Source organism: Dioscorea cayenensis, unplaced genomic scaffold, assembly GCF_009730915.1.
Source record: "Dioscorea cayenensis subsp. rotundata cultivar TDr96_F1 unplaced genomic scaffold, TDr96_F1_v2_PseudoChromosome.rev07_lg8_w22 25.fasta BLBR01001105.1, whole genome shotgun sequence".
In the NCBI taxonomy this organism is placed as follows: domain Eukaryota; kingdom Viridiplantae; phylum Streptophyta; class Magnoliopsida; order Dioscoreales; family Dioscoreaceae; genus Dioscorea; species Dioscorea cayenensis.
Genome location: NW_024087496.1, coordinates 187,117 through 209,859, shown reverse-complemented (window position 1 = coordinate 209,859; position 22,743 = coordinate 187,117). Strand labels below are relative to the sequence as shown.

At 36.3% G+C, this 22,743-nt stretch overlaps 1 long non-coding RNA gene across 1 annotated transcript; it reads left to right on the top strand.

The window, feature by feature from the left end:
* Positions 1–9,388: 9,388 nt before the first annotated feature.
* On the top strand, positions 9,389–11,710 carry LOC120255611. The gene is made up of 3 exons (XR_005535050.1): positions 9,389–9,452; positions 10,149–10,204; positions 11,520–11,710. It is a non-coding gene; the product is annotated as an uncharacterized LOC120255611 (long non-coding RNA).
* Positions 11,711–22,743: the final 11,033 nt, after the last annotated feature.

Sequence of the window (22,743 nt, the reverse complement as noted above, 5' to 3'; positions counted from 1 at the left end):
CTCACCCGATCCAATCCGTCTCGCTAGATCTCTGATCTCGATCTCAGTAAATCTCTGATGCATCATCATCCATCTCACCAAATCCTCTTAATCTAGCCATATCTTAACGCATCACCCGATCTCGCCAGATCTCACTGTATCGCTGGAATGTCGACAACCTCCATCTCAACGGATCACCAGATCACTGGATCATCGTCATCCATCTTCGTGTCACCAAATTTCTGAGGTATGTACAATTGCCAAACATGATTGCTCTTTATTCTTTATTTTCTTGTTGAATGTATCATCTTCCTTCCCATTTCTGCCCAATCTCTTGTTTTCTTTCTCAAATTTATGGTTTCAATCTATACTTCTTGCATATCTCCCGGATCTCTCCTTCCTCTATATGATTTTCTTACATTTTGGTTAGGGCTTGTTGTTGTTGGAGCTGTTTCGAGGTCACTGGATCGCTGGTTTGGAGGTGACAAACTAGTTAACAAAGGTATGCATCTGTTTCACCTTGAGAATTTGAACATCTTGATTTTTTGTTTCTTTTATGGGGATTAATTCATGGAAATAATTGTGTTCAGCATTGGTTTAGTTGGATGTATTGGTTTTCTTGTTACTTGAACGGGTTTTGATGCAAATGGTCTTACACAATATGGGGGGTTCTTATTTGGAGGTTCATGTGGTTCGTCTTGTTCATTGTGTTTGAAATCAGGTCAAGTGAAGAAAGTTTTCTTAATTTGCTTTTTTTCTAAAGGATGACTAGAATGGTAGGGTTTATTTTGACGTTGGCTGTGTTAGTTCTTGCATTAGTTTGGTTTGCTTATTTCTTGAATGGGTTTTGATGTGGAGGTCTATGTTAGGGTTCTGATTTGGAGGTTACTATGGTTTGGTTCTAGTATTTATATCAAGTTTTTCTTCTTGTTATTCTTGCAAGCAGTTGAGGTGAAGTAGAGTTTCATTAGTTTCATCTTTTCTCTAAACAACCACTGAAAAATGGTAGTGTTTATACATATATATATATATATATATATATATATATATATATATATAATTGCTTGTGAATTAGTTTTTGCATTAAATTAACTTGCTTGTTTAAGAATAGGTTTTGATAGGAAGGTCTCATATAATATCAGGGTTTAATTTGGAGGTTTTCCTAGCTTGTTTTTCTTAGAATTTTATTGTGCCTTTTTTTCATTGTTGCTATTTTAAAATCAGGTGATCTGAATTATATTTTTCTCTATGTGTTTTTTCTCAAAGGATCACTAGAATGGTAAGTGCTAGAATTTTAGTTTGGAGTTCCTTGTTTGTTGATTCTTGTGTTATATGATGTATTTGATTTGTTTTCCATTTGATGTTGGTTAATTGAGGTGAAATATAATTTGTGTTCTCTTTCTTATTGAAAGTATTTCTAAAAATGGTGGGGTTAGCTTTGTGCGTAAGTTGTTGCTTATTTTCATTATAGAGCATCTTGCTAATATTTCTCATTTATTGCTGCTGCAATGAGATATAGCCTATTCTTGTTTTGTCTTTTAATAAAGAGGTTTGCAACAAATGGTGTCTTTTAATATAAGCATCAGCTATATATGCATGTAATTAAGTAGCCACTTGCAAGAGTTCCAACAGTCTCTCATGCATTATATATGCTCCTATCAAACATGCACACATACCCTATATATCAACCAACACAACATGCAATTACTAGCTTTGTTTTTATAATCTCTTCACTAAGCTAAACTTATAATATGCATGGAAAGGAGATGATTAAAGATAGAGTCGATGAATTCACAATTCTTGAGCTGCAAGTTAGTCCATTAATCTAAGTTTCTTATTAATTTGATGTGGCTATTGGGATTTTTCATTCCCTATGTATAGATAGCTTCAAATCATTAAATTGAGTTTTTTTTCCAACAATTGCTTTCAATATAGATGGATGGTTGGATCTCAAACCCAAAAGCAGAAGTGTACACCGCCGCATTCACGATGATGGTAGTTGTTGTTTGTATTATAAATGAACAACTATGGATACGTACTAAATGTAGGCTTGTGGAGCCCTCTATGTTTAGAGACTTGACTAGGAAGCGGCACATGGACCACATTTAAGGAGAGACAAAGATTATTGTGTTAGCTACATCAGGATGGATGTTAGATCCTTCATGTATCTTGCATCAATCATGCGTGATAGGCATTTTCTTCGTGATACAAGATATGTGTCCATTGAAGAACAATTAGTTATATTTCTACATGTAATAGGCCAAAACACAAAGAATAGAACCATGCTGGTCAAATTTCTACGCTCTAGTGAAACTATCACTAGGTACTTTAATGATGTTCTACGTGCTGTTTGTAGCATTTGAGATGACTTCGTTCATGCCCCAAGATGTAGTGTTCATCAAGACATAGAATAACTCTAGTTTGTATCCATATTTCAAAGTATGTAAACATCTCAAACAAATAAAAATTAGTTTAATTATTAAATTAATATAATTATGTTAATTCACGCATAATCATTTAATTGTAGGATTGTATCAGGTTATTAGATGGAACACACATAGTAGCTTGTCGTAGTTGACCTAGACCTTCAGTTTAGCTATGTCTTGGCGGGTTGGGAAGGTTTTGCGAATGATTTTACTATTTTGAAAGATGCTATATCACGGCCCCAGCCTGAGGGTTTAAGGGTTATAGAAGATATGTTCATAAGATATTTAAGTATGAAACTATGTAATGCAATGGTCTAAGCTTTGGGTATTTGGTGTAGGGAAATATTATTTGATAGATGCTAGCTACACCACCATGACCGGTTTTATTGCTCCTTATCGTGGAGTTAGGTATCATATAAAGGAACATAGTGGGTGTACACCCAATAATCCAAAGGAATTATTCAATTTAAGACACACATCTTTATGCACAAGGGTCGAACATGCATTTGGTACACTCAAGAATCATTTCAAAATTCTTACATCACAACCATTCTTTAATATGCTTTTAATATGTAAAAGTATTTAAAATATTAACAATTACAATTTTGTAACTACATGTTATAGGTGGTAATCTCACCTTCACTTGAAAGTGGTAATTGTACACACACTTCCATGTCAACTGAACACATGGAAGTGTTGCAGTTAGATTTCCTAATCATCACTTTTGTGAACCAAACAATGGAAGTGACAGAAAAGTGTCTCACTTCAATGTGCTACCAAACACCAAAAACCAACATTTCCATCATGAAGTGAGATTTCTGGAGAATTGAGACTTCTAGACTTCCCCACTTCTCTCCCACCTCCATGAACCAAACACTCCCTTATTGTGATAGATATACGAACTTAACCGGCAAGGCAATCATCTAATAAATTAATTTTTCTGCTTTAAATTACTTAGAAGTAAGAGAAAATTTTCTATCGACAGTGATATATATATATATGTATATTAGGATACAAGTCTAATATTGAAAAATTTATCACCGTGGAGTGCCTGAAATTTTCTTGGAACTTCAAGCAATGTTGCATGCCTTATACATATTGGCTTAATTTACTTCAGGTGTTGTGGTGCAATCCTTGTAGGAAATATGTACATATATTTTGAATGCTTAAATAACTTGTTGAGTGGGAAGAGAAGAAATTCTTTTAAACTATGCTTTTGGGTGCATTTGGTTCACGAAATGGGAATAGGAATGGGAAAGGGAATGGTAATGAGATTGTAGGAATATGAATGAGATTGCAGGAATAGGAATGAGGCTGTAGGAATAAGAATGAGAATGAATACTATGTTTGGCTGGAGGAATATTTCATTGGTAATGAAAGAAAAGTAGGAGGAGAATGTGACAAAATTACTTTTATGCACTTGATACACATAAACCTAATTATATATAACTAATGATAAGTAAAATTTTTATTTTAAAAATATTTTAAATATTATTATTAAAAATAATTATTATAATGAAATATTCACATTAAATATCTCATTTTAATTAATTATTAATTGTATGGGTAAAAATGTCATTTTAGTTTTATTATTATAATTATATATAATACATTTTATTTTAATTATTATTTAATTTAATTATTATATTTAATTATTTAATTTTATAAGTTTTATTTAATTAAATATTTAAATGGGCAAAAGTGTCATTTCAAAGGTTAATACTATTTATTCCTCCCCAAACAGTGCAATTCCTCCCAATTTTGGGGGGAATAAATATACTTCTATAGTACCACTATTTTTTCACTAATTAAATATTTAAAGGGGCAAAAGTGTCATTTTAAAGGTTAATACTATTTATTCCTCCCCAAACAGTGCTATTCCTCCCAATTTTGGGGGGAATAAATATGCTTCCACAGTACCACTATTCATTCACTATACACTCCATTCCCAATCTAACAATTGTGCATCCAAACATAGGTATAAACTACTGTTGATAATGATTCCCATTCTAATAGTATTTATTGCCTCCATCCAAACACACCCTTTATGATTTTCTCTACAAATATTTTTCAAGACACTGTCTCTATCACTTACTATCTCACTTTCTCTCACTTTGCACTCACTCTCACTCTTAGATGTCTACTTAGCTCACTTTTTTGCTTGGCTTCGTAGCTTGAAGCCATCACTTGTTTATTCAAGTTAAAGGTGCTACGCTTAGAAGCTTCAAGTATGTCGGTGTTTTAAATTGGTGAGAAGTTTCTCTTATGTTAGCACACACTTCGAGAACCATGGTGCTGATTCTCTTGAAGCCAAAGGTGGTGGTTTCATAACTTAATTTTCATGCATGAATTTGTAAAATCTTGGTTCTGCTGATTTACCTTTCATGGTGACAATCAATACATGGTTCATTCCAAAATATACCTTACTAAAATGGGAAACCAGCAGCCATCCAATACCTTGAGTTGTAGAATCAAAAGCTTCTCTTGAAGAAAATCAGAAGAAAATAGGAATTTGGTTTTTTGGAGCATACCAAGGTAAGATATTGTTGTATTTTGGTGATTAAGGTAATTATTATTAACCACATTCAAAGGAAGTTCCTCATAAAAAAAAAGAAAGTTGGTGATAAATTTTAGAAATATATATATATATATGGTTTCCAGGAGGATGGACTGAAGATTTGTAATATGTTTTTTAGAGATTGCAATTCCAAAAGTACATTGTCAAGAAAAATGAGACTTTTGTATCAAATATCTAGTTTGACACATCATGAAATCTAATTAGTGCATATGCTTAGCATGAGCTGGTAGATACTCCTCTTATTTTTAGATTGGCATATATAGTTACAGCAAATCATGTGCTTGGCAAAATTTATATTTCCCTAAGAAACCCAAAACATGTTGGGTTTAGACTATTCAAGCCTAAATCCTAGGGTAGAGATGACCAAAAAATTACACTATAAGGTTGAATGATGAAGAGTGCAAGCTTTACAAGCTTAGATCTACGAATGGATTCACAAACAAGAAAAAAAATTGCCAAAGAGGCTTACAAGTGTGAGTCACAAGCTTACTCCTCCTCTTCACTTCTTGGAAGAAACAAATTAAGTTGCTTGGAGTTTCCAAGCTAATCTCAAGCCTTTTTCTTCGATTACTCAAACCATTACTCTTAATTACTCAGTTTTGCCTTCAAATGGAATATGGGGGTTTTTCCCCAACTTATGGGTAGAAGCACATCGGTTCTTGCGTTGTACTCAAGACAGTGCTTCTCATAAAAACAGACACCTAAGATCAGCATAGGCATGCTTGTGCACTATAATTTGACGCCGTGTTCTCCAAAATCTCAATCTCATGAGATTAGCATGGGCATAAATACTCCCGTGTAGAGCTATTAATTCAGGCCTACAGGGCAGGGCGGCCCCGTGGCTAGCCAAAACCCACTATTTGGCGTGGCAAGGCTGGGCGGGCCTGCAAAATGGCATCTCAACTTGACCCACTTTGGGTTGTGGGTTGGGCGGGCCAGCTCGCCAAAAATATAAAAATATAAGAATAAAAAAGTATATTATATTTCATAGTTTTCACATATTTATATATTTAATATAACTTGGTCATAATGCATAAAAAAAAATTAACAAAATCCAAAAAAAAACACAAAATAAAAACATCCATTACTGCTACAATGTTTATCAAAATCATCAATCCATCAAAATCATGAATCCATTAAAATGGTTTTCAGATCCCACTCCCTTTCAAGACATAAAACAATTAAATTTATTAAAATTCATCAACATGTATTTACCTTTTCTCACTTTATAATTTAATAATTTTTAGTTTTTTTATTTTTTATTTTTATAAATTATGGGGTCGGGCTAGCCCGTTTAGGCCAGCCTCCAAACGGGCCTACAAAAGGCCAACCCAACCCACTTATTTTAGTTGGCGGGGCTGACCGGCCCGGCCGGCTAGGCCCAAATTGATAACTCTACTCCCATGCTTAGGTAGTGCTTAAATTCTTGAGGTTTGCACAGTTTTGAACATGCCAGTGTACACATGAATAGTTACCATGTACACATGAACAATAATACTATACATATAAACAATAACCATGTATAACAAGATATTCGAAACAAAGTTCCTAACAATTCTTTACCTTGGCTTGAAATTTCTTCCAATCAAATATTATAATAATTTTCTCAAAACTGGATGCCATATATGCCCCTCAAGGCCGTCATCAATTGTGAACACCAATCTAGTACAAACAATGCTTGAACTTGAAAGTGGGGATGGACTTTGTGAACATGTTTGCGAGTTCTCCTTAGTAGCAATCTTACTGATCACAACATTACCATACCATACATGATCCCAAACAAATGATGCTTGACATCTATGTGTTTGTTCCATTCATGAAACATTTGATTCTTGGTCAAATGAATGGCACTATGGCTATCATAAAACACAACAGTAGAATCCTGCTGCAACCTTAGATTGCTAACCAGACTTTTCAACCATAAAGTTTCTTTAACAACTTATGCTATTACCATGTATTCTTCCTCAATCATAAACAAGGCAATTATAGACTACATTGTTACCTTCCAACTAATGGCACTGTTAGCAAACTTGAACACATAACCTATCAATGATCTCCTTCTATCCAAATCCCTAGCATAATTAGAGTCTACATATCCTGTAACACTTCTCGAACAGTCACTCTGATCATATACCAAACATAAGTCAATAGTACCTCTCATACACCTGATAATCCATTTCATTGCCTGCCATTGATCACTATCAGGACAAGACATGTACATGCTCACTATGCTGACTACATGTGAAATATCTAGACGAGTGCAAACCGTAGCATACATCATGCTTCTAACTACACTTGAATATGGGATGCAAGTTATCCGTTAACTTTCATCTTCAGGCTATGGTGACATCTGTGCTTAGATCTTGAAGTGAGCTACTAATGGAGTACCCATAGGCATTGCCTAAACTATACCAAACAACTCAAGAACCCTTTTAATGCAGTTCTTATATGATACGTAAAGCCTATCCGCTTTCCAGTCTCTATGAATCTTCATACCTAAGATCTTCTTAGCCTCTCCCAAATCCTTCATCTCAAAAACACTATTTAACTAAGATTTTAACATGTTGATTTCCAACATGTTCTTCACAACAATCAACATTTCATCAACGTAGAGCAACAAATAAATGAATGAATAACTAGGAGTTTCTTATAATAAACAAAAGCATCATAATCACTTCTAGCATTATTTTGAGTAATCATAAAACTTGTTAAACAACTTGTACTACTGCTATGGACTCCATCATATTTGGCTCCATACTTATGTTTAGAACATCAAAGCCTAGATTCTAGGCCTTTTTTTTGTTAAAGTGTTCCTTATTTTGTGCAACCGGTGACCATCTACCTCTCCCAAACACATTTTGCTCTTATGAAGATGAGAAGTTTGGAATTGAATTGCTAGTGTTGTGTGGGGAAGCTGGAGGCTAGGTGAAGGCATTGAATCATTGCTAACTCATTAGCAAATATCAAGTAGGTGGCTCAGACCTTGTAGTTTTTGCCAACTTTGATGCTTTAGTACTAGTTTTGTGGAAGATTGTTTGATTTCCTTAACAAGGTCTGGTGAATTTCTTACATTTTATGGCCAGTGTTTATATCCCTTGAAGATGTTTAGACTTACATCTCCCCTCTTTCTTCTCATTACTTTGAGCTAGTTGCAGTCTTGTATATAGTTGTGTATATATAAGTATATATACTTTTTGTGCTAACCTGTAATGCTTATATATATTCACATACCTATAAATGTGTATGTACTTCTATGTAAGGGCAGAGCCAGAAATTGCAGAAAGAGGAGGGGCACTATAAACTAAAAATATTTAATTAACAAAATTTTTATTAAATAAAAATTTAAAATAAAATAATAATCATAATATTTAAAATACAAAATAAAATACCACAAAATTAATAATGAATAATAGAAATATATATTTCATGTATCAAAGTCTAGTTCTAAAATATATAGGTAAGTATATTATTATGAGTCTATGACTACTACCCGATGATTCTTTTTTCACGCACAACTCTATGTGTCCATGTGTAAGACACGTGATGGGTCCATCCAAATTGAACACGATCCAGATGCATGCCATGAAAGATTCTGTAAAATTTCCACCTCCATGTGGCACTATTTTATTCATCATGATCAAAATATCAAATAAACCCCTACAACATCAACTAATTAAAATTTTATCTGTAAAGTTTTACAAAGAAGAAAAAAATTTCATTTTAATTTTTTAAAAATATATATTAATTTGTAATTAATGAAATACATCAATTTTTAGGGATTAACATGTAGCATTCACTTTTCTTTTATCTTCATAGAATATCTAAAAAAATCAATATTATCATCCTCCAAACTATATAATTTTTTTATCTCTTTAATAAATTAATTTAATTAATTATTTCTTCTTGTGTTCCTCCTCCGGACGGGTAGAGAATAGGGGTCAATATACCCATAGAGGAATGCGGGGCAAGGAAAGGGGTGGGGGGTGGTGGCTAGGCGGGGGAGGGGGTAGAGGGGTCTATTAACCTGTGGACCCCGCCCAAAGCTTGATTAGTTTAAAAAAACATTGTTTCCACTTATTCCCTATCCTTTTGTCAAGTTGCTCTCAAATCTAGTGATAATGATGTGGACCCCTGCCCATGCATTAAACCTTGCTTAGGATGCTAATCATTTGTTTTCTTTTTTTCCCTTAATCCTTCTTCTCCTTGTCATCTTGCTGTTAAAATTTTGTTAGAATGAGGAATTCTCGGAGGATTTTTTTGGGTTCCATCACATCCATGTTTTGCTATCAAACCAAGTTTCAACCTCCTTGCCTCCTTCCTTCCTCCCTCCCTTGCTTTCTTCATCTCCTTGGTTTCCATTACTTCTCCACTTAGAGCTTCAAAGGTGAGGAGCATTACGGAACACTGTAGCGACCGGTGATCAAGCCGGAGAGGAGATCGTCATTGCCAACTTGTCACCAAACCTAGAGGTATAGTTATTGATGATTGTCCACCTCGATCAAAAAGCTTAACCTCCCATTCATAGCATGTTTGTATGCCAAGATGAAAACTTGTTTGTGTATATGCTTATGTTTGCTTCAAGATTTTTACCCCTTGAAGGAATATATATAGGCATATATTTGCATGAAAACCTCGCAACTCGTTAATGTTTTTTTCTCTTAGTTTGGTTCTACAACTTTTTGTTGTTGGTGGAGTGGTTTTGTAAAGTTGATAGCATTATTGTGTTAATGTGTCTAAAGACTAGAGCTTGGTTGTGAATTTGCGTAAATGTTTTTTTGGTGTTAATGGTTTTGCATATTTTTTTGTTTTTTTATTAGTCAAGGCATTGTAAGAGAATGAGTGAAGTTTTGTAGTGGAATGTGTTTAGAATTGGATGGTGGAGTTGTTCTCATCAAGTTAAAATATTAGTTCAAGGCAAATGTCAAATGAGTGGAGGTTAAGCATTGGATCACTTTAAATTTAATCATGTTAATTATTTAAGCTTTTAGGGTGTGTTTTAAATTCCTGCATGAGTGCATGCAAGACAATTATTGTCATTTATTTTATTTTATTTTATTTTTATTTTTGGTTGCTCTCTAGAAAATGCTTAGGGTAATACTTGATGAGTGTTTAAACTTGCGATTAGAGTAATTTTGTTTTAACTATGGTAAATCATTGGATTTTAGGATCGTTTTAGGGAGTGGTCTTGGATCTCATTTTTTTGGGCTTAAGCTAATATCAGGTAAGTAATCTACCGATAACTCCGTATTTTCGGTATTTGAGAAATTATTTTATTCTGTAAAATAATTATCTAGTATTTTGTTATTTTATTTTGAATATCTATTATTTTGTTAATATTGAAATTATTTATCTGGAATATGTATTTTGAGGTATTTTCTTTAATTAATTATTTCTATTTAGTTGTTGACTTGGTAAATCTAAATTGGTGTAATGCTAATTAAATAATTGCTATTCTTTTTAACTTGGTTATTAATTTATTATTTATACTAAGTGTGTGGTTACATTCAAACGATTACTTCGACATTTATAAAATTCGTTTGTTTGTAGGCATGGGTTAATGATTATGCTATCATTTGGATTGACTTAGTTAATTCCATTATTTATTTAGTTATTTAATCATTTAATTTAGTTTTTGAAGGAGTCGGTGTTTTTGAATAATTTTAAATACTTCATGTGCTTAAATTTTTATATTTCATTTATGGTTATTGATTTATTTTCCCTAAAGTGAGATTTTGATATTTATTAGTATTTCTGAATATATATGAACTTGAGAAATTTTAGAAATTTCTGAACTTGTACTCTGCAAATATTTTGTATCTGAATATTTTGGTCTCCAAATGAACGATATGCAACCCTGTCAGTGGGGGGTTAAACCCTGACCTTGTCGACAAGTAATTTTGGGAAAATGAGACTGCAGTTTCGCACCGTGTCCGTTCGGTGAAATAATCAACGGCCACCTGGTATTCAGTCTCGGGTCACCGAGGGTAAATAAATGATATCTGTTATTTTGGCTCGGATCTGTCACCGAGGATAAACAAATGACCTTTGGCACTTACAGTGAATTTGGAGACATACTCTTGAATTTGTTATTTTTTTGGGTTTGCCCTTTTGATTTTGAATTTCTGCAAAAACACAAATATTCGTCCTGCCTTGAAATTTTCTGTATTTTTGATATCGTATTTCTGGGTTTTAAATTCCGGTAAATCATATTTGTAAATATTCTTTATTAGAATATTTCACTTTGTATTTTGTTTTGTTTAAATTATGTTTTGAAGACCTATGCTCATTTCTGGCGAATAATTATTCGCAGTTCAGAAACCTGGTATTCTTTTGATTTTAGTTATCTTGAATAGCGTTACTACTTGAGAACTATACCTCTGTTGAACCATTTATTTTGTATTTGTTTAAACTATGTTTAAACTTTGAATTATTCTTAATATCTGAAATCGAGATTCGTAAAGCATGTTGTTTTAAAACAATTTCTGGATTACTTACTGGGCTAGTGAGCTCATGGATTTGTTTTGAATCCTTTTCAGATCAAGAGTGGTAGACCGTGGTGGATCTTGAAAGACTGCCTGTAGATGTTGCTTGCCCTGTGTAAAATTGTAGTCCTTGTCATTGTCTATCACTATGTCCCTGTATTTTGTATTTTGGACTTCTGTATCCCGATTTTGTGTACTTTGTAGAGTTTGTAATCCTGTAACTCAGTTGGGTTATTATAGTTTTACTTGTCTTGGATCAGATTTTGAGGCCTTACAGGCCTATGGGGCTCACACCTTGTGGGTCTGTGGCTGTTTGTCTGCGCACTGGGTCTGGTGAGCCGGGTTCGGGGCGTGACATAACCCGTCGGCAACAAGGGGACGGCCACCCCTTGCCCCTTGTCCCTCAAACCCTACTTCTATGCCAATATGTAACTATATGCATACTAATCTTAAGGCTTAGCATATATGGTTATATATACATATATGTGCATTTATATCATGACCTGCAGTCTATATTTATAGCTATGTATACTTTTAGTCACATGTTGGTTTTGGAGCTAGCTTTTGATAGATATATATATATATAGGTTTATATATAAACATAAATTCATATGTTGTTTATGCTACCACTGGGTTATAGGTGTACGAAGCTAAATATATATATATATTGTTGATATGTACTAGCTTAATTTGGCCGTGGTGCAAGCGTTCCACTGGTAACTTTCTGGCTATATATACAAATGTATTTTAAAACTTTTCTTGAATTGTTCTGTCACCCTTTGGTTTGATTTTAGTTATATATATAAGCATATACACTTAGTCCGCCACCTTGTAAATAGGTATTTATGTTAAGTAATTGAAAGACCTTATATTTAATTTTCATCTGTGCAGTTTTTTCATATTGGTATTAGTATATATATGGCTATTATGAGTTGCCATGCAAGCCAATATCTAGCTTTCTTGAGCATGCTTAGGGGTAGCACATGATTAGTGTTTAATCATGTAAGTAGTTTGCTTGTTATATTTGGCCTAGTGTTGATTTCATTGCATGTTTATAAGACCCTCCAAAAAGGACTCGATTCCAAAGGTTTCAGATTGGGATCTAAGTTGAGTTTAGAAATTTACCAAGTAAGTAATCCACAATTTTTCATAAACCATGCACAATTTTTCAACTATTATTGAGCTATTTGTTTATTTACTTAACTTTCTGGAAAATAATTGTTTTCTGAATTAATTGTTCATTATTAATTACTTTTTGCTTTCTTTAAGAATTTAATAATTTATTTGCAATTGTTATCTCAGAATATTTATTTATTTTGTTATTTTTTTATTTAATTAATTTCTAATTGTGGTTTGTGTATCCAGTTATCCTGGATTTCTCAGCATTAATTTTCCATTTTTGTTGTTATTAATATTAGCTATCTTTTTACTATTTCTTTATCATTAATCTATTCTTTTATTTTGTATTATTGTTTATCTACCGCTTTATTTTTTGACAATTTATGTTCCTATATAAATTGCTTATGGAATTATTTATCTAGTTATTATGAATATATGTATTTTTTTGGATTCTGGGTGCAAAATTATATGAATATGATTTTATTAGTCTCCAAGTGAACTATACTTAACCCTGTCAAGTGGGGGTTAAACACTGAGCTTGTTGTCACAAAATTCGCAAAATGAGACTGGAATTTCACACCAGTCCATCTGTAAAATAATAACAACCTCAGATATATAATTAGTCTCATGTCACTAAAGATAAATATATGACCTATGTTATTGTAGCTCAAGTCACCGAGAATAAACAAATAAATGACCTATGATATCTATAGGAAATTTGAAGACATACACTATTACTTGTGAATCTATTACCCATCTATTTTACATTTTCAATTCGGATATTCCTCCGATTGCAAAATTTTTGGGTTAATGCTTAAACTTAACCTAATTATGCTATTTGCTTGCCTTTTGTTTAAAATGTTGGCAACTCTTGTTTTAGTCATGATTATTTTGTTTGAGATTTTCAAATTTTGGATTACTTACATGGCCAGTGAGCTCATGAAGTTGTTTTAAATCCTTTTCATATTAGAAGCAATAGACCAAGGGGTTGCTTAGGAAGCTACCAGTAGTTGTATTTTTCCTTTGGAGTTGTATCTTAAGTTGTTGTAATTGTTATATTGTTATACCCGATCCTAATTTGGACCATGTGACAGTTTAAATTTTGTGCCTACATTAGAGGTAAAATAGTCATTTAGCACTAGTGGTATCCTGTTTTGATTGCACAATAGCTTTTGTGCGAAATCCAGCCAAAACCAGGGGCTATTCGGTCATTTGGACCCTTCTTTATTCATTCTTTTATTAGAGGGGAAAAATGGTAAATTTTCATTTCCTTTTTAAAAAAAAAAGAAAATGACACACCCCTTGCATGTGTGTACCGCAAGTGCACGGGTTGTCAAAGTAATAAAGTACCCTGGTGAGTGGGTAGTCGTATCCACAAGGAATAATGCTCAGAAATACTAGAATTGCTATTTAACTATGGTAAAGATGATTCAAGAGTGATGTGAACAATATCGATGCAAGTAAAAATAAAGTAAAGAAGAAAGAGACGCAATAGACCTTAAGGAGAGGCAATCGATAGAAAATGGGACACCCGGACATTGCTCACCCTAGGACTATTGTTTCAAGTGCAAGACTAATCATTATATCTCCTAACTGATGTTTAATAAGTCGTGGAAATCCTAAAACACATGGCCACAAACCTAAGGTCAACCGTGACTAACCCTACACTATGCCTAGTAGAAAAGAATACTCTTGATGCCTCACACTGTGTAAAGTTGCTTAAAGCTTTTGGGACTCCAAGTGATAAACCCTATTCCCTAATGTAGATCTAACCCTTTGGTCCATGCGAAAGACCCCTAGTCACAATTAAGTCCCAGCACTAAAGATTACTTCAACACTTCACTCTGTTGCTCGAGCAACTAAGCCCCAGTGGAGTTCATCTCTTAGCACTTCACTCTATTGTGACCGCAAAGAACTCTTGGAACATGGAGGTAGGATGAATCACATTGGAAGGGAAATGGGATGTTCCGCTACCTCTTGACACACCCTCTCGACCCTCTCCAACCTAGCTTTGTCTAATCCTAATGAAGTGTCACTCATTCACAAGGATTACCAATATAGATTCTCAACACTAGTGTCACTCTAAGGGAAAATCAATTTAACAAGCTTTCAAGGTTGGAACTCAATTAAAACATCAATTAAAGACACATAATAAAGAATCAATGAAACAAAATCATCCTAGGGTTTATAAGTCCAAGCACCCACTAGGGGTTTAGCTCTCCATGGAGCAATACACATTCAATAATGAAATCAAAAGTAAAAGAATGCTATCCATAGATAAAAGGCCCTCGTAGTCTGTATCGATAGTCTTGCGGAGCCGCCTCGTCTTCTCCAAAGGTTCCCTTATCAAGCCTAGGGCACACCTCGCTGAATCGATACTGACGAAAGCTTCCCAAATAACTATCTTCCAAAGGAATATGATGTCGAAGGCCGTAGAACCACTCCAAAGACCTAGCCAAAGCCTCTCCAAATCCTAGCCGTGAGCGCCTACAAAGCTAGGAAAAAGATGAGAAAAAGATCATTCAAAACATCTCAAATCATGGTATTTATAGGGATTGGAATCTGGAATCCACAAGGGTGTGTGGAATTTCCACACGCCTATATGAATTTGCAGAATTTTGTTTCCTGCAAGCTGTGAACAGTAACTGCTACAGTAATTTAGTGCAGTACATCATCAAAATACTCCCAAATCCATACTTCTCATCGAGGCCACATGAATGGGCACACATCTAACAACGGCCCTTGCGTGTGACCCGCAAGTGCACGGGTTTGTCATATCCACAGGGAGTAAGCAATAAAAATACTAAAATTGCTACTTAACCAAGCGAAGATGAATAATGATTGTATTGATAAAGTGTAATGTAAGCAGAAACAAAAGAATCAAGAATGAGAGACCCCAAGTAATTGAGAGGAAATGCAATCGATAGAAGTGGGGTATTCGGACAATGCTACCCCTAGGACTAATGTTTTAAGTGAAAGACCTACTATTATGCTTCCTAACTAATGCTTAATGAGTCATGGAAATCCTAAAGTACACGGTCCCAAACCTAAGGTCTACCATGACTAACTCTACACTATGTCCCGGCGGAGAAATCGTTCAGTCTCAACACCTCACACTATGTAAAGTTGCATGGAGTTCTAGGGATTCCAAGTGATAAACCCTATTCCTATGTGTAGAACTAACCCTTTAGTCCAGGCAAAAGACCCCTAGTCATAATTAAGGCCAAGATACTAAAGTCACTTTCAACGTTTCACTCTGTTGCTTGCGCAACTAAGCCCTAGTGGAGTTTATCCTTTAATTCTTCACTCTATTGTAACCGCAAAGAACTCTAGGAATTGGAGATAGGATAAATCACACTAGAGGAGAAAGGGGACGCTCCGCTACCTCTTGACTCACCCTCTCAACCCTCTCCAATCTAGCTTTGTTTAACCCTCGTGGCGTGTCACCCATCCACAAAGGTTACCAAGATAAACTCTCAACCCTAGTGTCACTCTAAGGGAAAAATCATTCAACAAGCATTCAAGATTGAAACTCAATTAAAAACATCAATTAAGGAAGGCATAATAAAAGGTCAAAGAAACATTAACATCCTAAGGGTTTACAAAATCCAAGTACCCACTAGGGGGTTTAGCTCTCCATGGAACAAGATACAATCAATAATGAAATCAAAAGTAAAATCAAGTAACCCATAGGAAATCCCCCTCGGTGTTGATATCGATGGTCTTGTGGAGTAGCCTCTTCTTCTCCAAAGGTCCATTGTCCGGCCTAGGGCACACCTCGCTAGATCGGTGCCGACGAAAGCTCCCCCAACAACCTTATTCCAAGAGAAGCGTGGTGTCAAATCGGTAGGACCACTCCAAAGACTTGTCAAAAGCCTCCTAAAACCCTAGCCAACGACCTCCTAAAAGATGGGGCGAAGTTGGAGAGAAGGGTGAAAAGATTCTCCAAAAGTCGGGTTGAATCGCGGCTTAAATTGGGCTGGAATCGGGCATCGACACGACCCTGTGGATTCTCCACATGGGCCTGTGGAATTTCCACACGGGTGTGGGGAATTTCCACACGCCCGTGTGGATTCTCTAGAAACCTGATTTTCGGCCGGCTGTGAATAGTAACTTCTATAGTGTATTACTACAGTGCTTTGCTACAGTAACCTACTACAGTGCTCCGCCAAAACACTCCCAATTCCACACTTTTCATCAAGGCAACATAAACGTGCACATGTTTATGCCATAGATCGCAACTCTTTTTCAATCAAAGTCCTTATTGGTGAAGATCTTACTATGAATGCACAAGTCCGGATACGCAAATATGACTGTCTTTGTGCCCTTCCAACACATTGTAATGATTTGAATATATGGACGTTGGCACACATTCAAGTATCTTAGATCCCCACTTGTGTTTTTCCGTTTGTTCCTTCCAAGATTCCACCAAATAGTACGTTCACGATCTACTTTTGAGCTTCTTTTTTTAATACTCAGCTTCACAACCCTAAATGCGCAAAAGAACACAAATACACATGTATTAGCTTTTAAACCTGATAAAAGTAATGTTCATCTTAAGGAAGGAATACTTCGCATTCTTAACACATAAGCAAATATCAACATCCATGCGGTAGATCTCGTTGCGTCTTCAACTAAACCACATTGATGAAGATCTTTCCTAGTATTGCACAAGTCGGAACACATGAGTGTGACTGCCTCTGTACCACTCCAATTTGTGTATTCTCTTGAGTACAATGAAGGTTAGCACACACCCAAATGTCTTTAAGCACAACTTGTGTCTTCACGTATGTTCAATCCAAGTACTTCATTAAAAAAAATTGCATCCACGATCTACTTTTGGTTCTTTTCTTCCACACTTGTCTCCACACCCCTAAATGCACAAAAGAACATAAGTACACATGCATAAGTGATAAAAATCTGAGAAAAGTAATGCTCAATGTAAGAAAATAATACTTCATATTACTTATATACAAGCACTTATCAAACTCTCCCACACTTAAGCTTTTGCATGTCCTGAAACAAAAATAAAACATTGAAGCATATAAGAAGGAAAATTGAAAGTGTTTGGCTTTAGGTTCACCAAACGTGTGCAAAAGAGGTATTCTATAAGTAAGGAAAAATTTCACATTGAATAAGAAAAATCCGTGCTCTAGCTAAAAACTTGAATAATAAAGGACATCAACTCGATATCGTGTAAATGTGTGTAAACTCACTCAAGTCAACCCAACGTATACTCCTCAAAGCTCTAAGTAAGAGGGACTTATTTATGTATAAAATGAAAAATGAGAAGGTAATAGCTTCACACATCCTCTAAGGAAGCCCTTTTCTAAGCAGCCACTAAGGTGGCTTTCACACTTTCGAGGCGGTAGCTCTTTCTACCGGGGTAGTATCTTTCACTCATTCCATGAGATAGCTTTTTCTCTCATTAGGGCATAACTAGTATCCGACTTATGAGAATAGCTTCATACTTCATAGGTGGTAGATCTTTCCACCCCTAATGCACAAACAAAACAACTATAACTTTTATTTTCTTTTTTCATTTCCATTTTTTTTTCAAAGAAATTAAAACAAGAACAAACTAAAACAGTCCCTTGAACGTCAAACTTAAGTTTCCACAAGGTTTAATGAGTGAGTAGTATAACAAGTGTCAATCGGGCAAAAATTCCTAAAAAAATTCAAGTAAAAAATAGAGCATGGGAATATTCAATGTTAAAAATTCTCCTAAACTTAAGAATACAACTATTTCAATTAAGTGAACCGCTATTTGCTACATGAGCATGCACAATGAAATCATAAGTATAGACCATGTGTAATATGAACTTGAGTCTATAAAGATATGAAAATGAAATATAACTTGAAGCAACTGAAAATAAAAGATAAACTGAGAAGGAAGATCTTTTCTAAGTAGTACAAGTCCAAAATAAATGCAGAAGTAAAATACAAAAATCATAAAAGCAAAGAAAGGTAAAAGACGCCTCAAGCGTCAGTGTCCTGCTGTGCTATCTCCGCTTCCACTGCTACTAGTGGATCAACTGGCGCTGGTGGTGGTCGTGATGTGACTGGTGATGATGGGGATGCTGGAGGAGTCTAGGGTCTCATTACGAATGGGGAGGTCGCGTCTCGCTCTAGTAGCTGCTGTAATGTGTCAAGACACACCATCACCTTTGTATGGTTCGTGGCCTGTATCACGCAAACCTCAGTTGTTAACTCTGTCCGTAACACCCCTACAACACTCTCAAGCCTCTCAAAACAATCATAGGCTCGAGATAGATAAACATACGCATTGGAGGTGGCTCTTGTGCTGCAGGTGGTGCCTCTGCCTCCATGTGCTCCTTCTGTGGCTCGGGAACAAGCTGAGATTCCTCTGTGTCCTCTCCCTCACCCTCGGCTAGCTTTGGCAGGGGCATGATCATCACGTAAACACTATCCTTGTATCTCCAGATTATACCCATCAATCTCATGGTCTCTAAATCAAGAAGGGATGGTACAATCATCTTCTCGGCCCCTCTGATAGCGTCTAGTAAACCCATCCTGATGATGAGTCTGGTGATGTAAGGGCCTAAGAAGATCACTCTTGACACGTCTGAATATGCGTGTAAACTGCAAGTGCACAGGTGTCAAAGTAATAATTACCCCGGTGAGTGGGTAGTCGAATTCACAGGAAATGGAAGTATTAGTATTAACTACTTCTCAATTATCTAGCCAGATTCAATGAATATAGTAGAATGAACTGATTGCAAGAATTATTGAACAAATAAGTGAATGGACAAGAAAAGGAGTAGAGGATTTCTCAATCACTAAAGATGAGGTATTCGGGCGATGCTCCCCCTAGGATCTCTCATGAGGCTCAAAGTTCACTAAATGCTCCTAAACCAAGTCTATTGAGTCTAGGTAATCGAAGAACAACCAATCCTTGTCTCCAAGCAACCAGTACTAGTCCACTATAAGGTTCTAGCAGAGAAATCACACAATCTCAACACCTCACACCTCATATGACCGCACTAAACTCTAGGGATACCTAAGAGTGAGACCAATTCCTAAATGTAGATCCAACCTTATTTCCCGGCGAAGGATCCCTAATCCCCTAGAAGGCTCCAGTGGAGAAATCAAGCAATCTCATGCCTCACACTAAATATGGTTGCAAAAAGAATAGGGAATACGGTGATAGGAAACACTCAATCGGAGGGGAAAAGAGACACTCCGCTACCTCATGGCTCACCCTCTCAACCCTTTTTAACCTTGAAATTCTAACTCTAATGGAGACCTCTCACATCAAAGTAATAGATCAAGAAATGTAAATCAATCACAAAGATCAGCAACACATGCAAGTAATGAAATCACATGGTTAAAACTCAAATCAACTCGAATTAACTAGGAACATAGAGAAAACCAATACAAAATCATAGATCCTAAGGTTCACATGACCAAATACCTACTAGGGTTTTACCCTCCATGGGCCTAGTTACAAACCAATGATGAATACAATGAAAAGCAATACGACCCATAGATAAAAACCCACTCGAATTCGTACGGATTAGCCTTGAAGGGTAGTTCCACGTCTTGAAGGGTTCCTCCCTGAAGCTAGGTCACCAATGGCTCCCCAAGTGTTATAACGGCGAATGAACCTATCAAATTTGGTGAAGAACTACCCCCAAATTGGCAAAGACCTCCTCCTCAAACCCTAGCCAACTTGTCTTCCAAGTACTCGCCCAAAGCTCCGCAAAAAGTACCTGAAATATAGGGCAAATGGCCTATTTATAGTTCAAACCCTCGACTGTCACATGCTCGTGTGGATTTTTCACGTACCCGCGTGGGCTGCAGGAACTTCCACACGGATGTGTGAACAGTAATTTTTACTATGGTATTGCTACAGTAAAATTACTACTATGTTTTTCTATAGTACTTTGCTGTATTGTTTTCCTCTATCGCGGTCGAAATATTCTTCCTCTTGAGGCCACATAATTAGGCACACGATCATGTGGTAGGCTAGAAGACTTTTCTTCATCGACGCATCTTTGAGAGGTCTTGTATTCTTCACAAAGAAGAGGAACACGAGGATGTTACTGCTTTTGTGCCCTTCCATTAGTGAATTAACTTGAATTTGCTTGGAAGTTGGCACATATTCCCACGTCCGTGAACTCCACTTGTATGGCATCAGTGCGGTCAAAACTGGAATATGATCTGTCAAACTCAAACGATGCAAGCATCTCCAGTGTCAACATGAGGATAGCGGGCTCTCGGATCGACAATAGACACCTCCAGCTACCCATGGACAATGACTCCTCAACCTCGTCGGCAATCTCAGCCCCCAACTGAATCTCTCTGAGTGCTCTCAAATCTAGGAAATGAGATTGTCCAAACTTCAACTTGGACAAGCGCTCAAAACAAACTTGGTGCTCAGGAATGGCAAACTCCATATGCTCCGGCAAAGGAGAAGGCTCACGAGGACGCTTACCGACAGCTTTCTTGGATCTGCGGCCTATATCTGCATGAATCGAAAAAAAAATCATCAAGTTTAGCTTGAAAACCTAATTCTGCAGAAATCCACACGGTCGTGTGGAATGTCTACACGCCAGTGTGGATCTTCGGGGCGTGAAAACCACACGGCCACTATGCAAAAATCCCAAAAATACATTAAAAATTCACTTGAAATTCATCAATGCAATATTGACCAATTTAATTGAAAAGAAATGACGATTGGTGAAGAAAAAGGGAAAGAGGGCTTATCGATGAAATATAACCAGAAAACCTTGAATATGGCCAGAAAACTCACTCAAATCTCTATAAATAGACGTGGAGAGGTCGGGAGAGCGAAGAGAGGTGACTTTTGAGTGTGGAGAAGTTTAAAAACGAGAAGGCGGAAGTGAGTTATAACGAAAAGTCACGGCCTTTTGAGTTCTGCACATTCACACGGGCGTGTGGAAATTACCCACACCCGTGTAACTCCACAGGAGAGCTTCACAGGGGCATACACACGCCCTGTGTGCTCTCAGGATAGCACAAGTTGCCTCTGAACACATCCATACGGGTGTGTGAAAATTACCTATGACCGTGTGCCCGACCCACAGGGGCACCCACACACACCTGTGGCCTCTTTGTCCTCCCAAGAAAATGGCTAAGTATTCCACACGCCCCTGTGAAAATTCCAAACGGGCGTATGGATTCTCACAGGGGTACTCACAGGGGCACTCACATGCCCCTATGTGTTCTCGGGATGGATGAGAAGTCTCTGCAAAGTTCCACATGGGCGTGTGAAAATTACCCACTGGCATGTGACTGTTAGATGGCCGTTCACAGGGGCATTCACACGCCCCTGTGCCCTCTCGGGATGAGCTCTGAACGGAAACACACGCCCGTGTGAAAATTCCACACGGCCATGTGTCTTCTCTGGATGACTTATAAGAAAAATACAGACTCTGCAGAAAAATTTCTACAACACTTAGGCAAATACAAAGACTTCAAAATAATGAAAAACTGACCAGAGAATCATGAAACATGCTCAAACGACCTAAAAACTTCATAAATCATACTTAAGCACACTAAAACACCAACAATCCACAACACAGCAATAGCATATAAAAATCAAGACACCAACACTAAAGCTTTTATTCATAAAAGTACCAAACTAAAAACCTAGAAAAATAGTAAATACTTGGGTTGCCTCTCAAGAAGCGCTTGTTTAACGTCACTAAGCTTTATGCAGCTGAGCTGACCTTACGTTATGGGGGCTCATAGATGAAAGTTTCCCTCTTACCTATAACTTGAAAGCATGATACATAATCTTTTCAAGGTAGAAAGAGAGTTATCAAGCTTGGTACCACACAAGGGTTCATCACCCTTACTCCATGCATGTACATTCCCACTAGCATTGTGGTGCTTTTTATGGTGTCTCCTTGCTCTTTTCATCTTTTTTGACCATCTTTTTCATGATCCCTAGGGTAGGTTTCACCTTGTCCTCTAGACCAAGTGATAAGACTTCTTCATTCTCCAACTCTTAATCTACCAAGACCTCAAACGGGTCCAGACACATCATTTCCTGTACGTATTCATCAATTAACTCATCAGTGGTTTCAAGAAAATACAGAGTATCATCAAAATTAAGAGAATGTTGCATGGCTTTGGTGAGACGGTATGTCAGCTTGTCATCACCAACTCT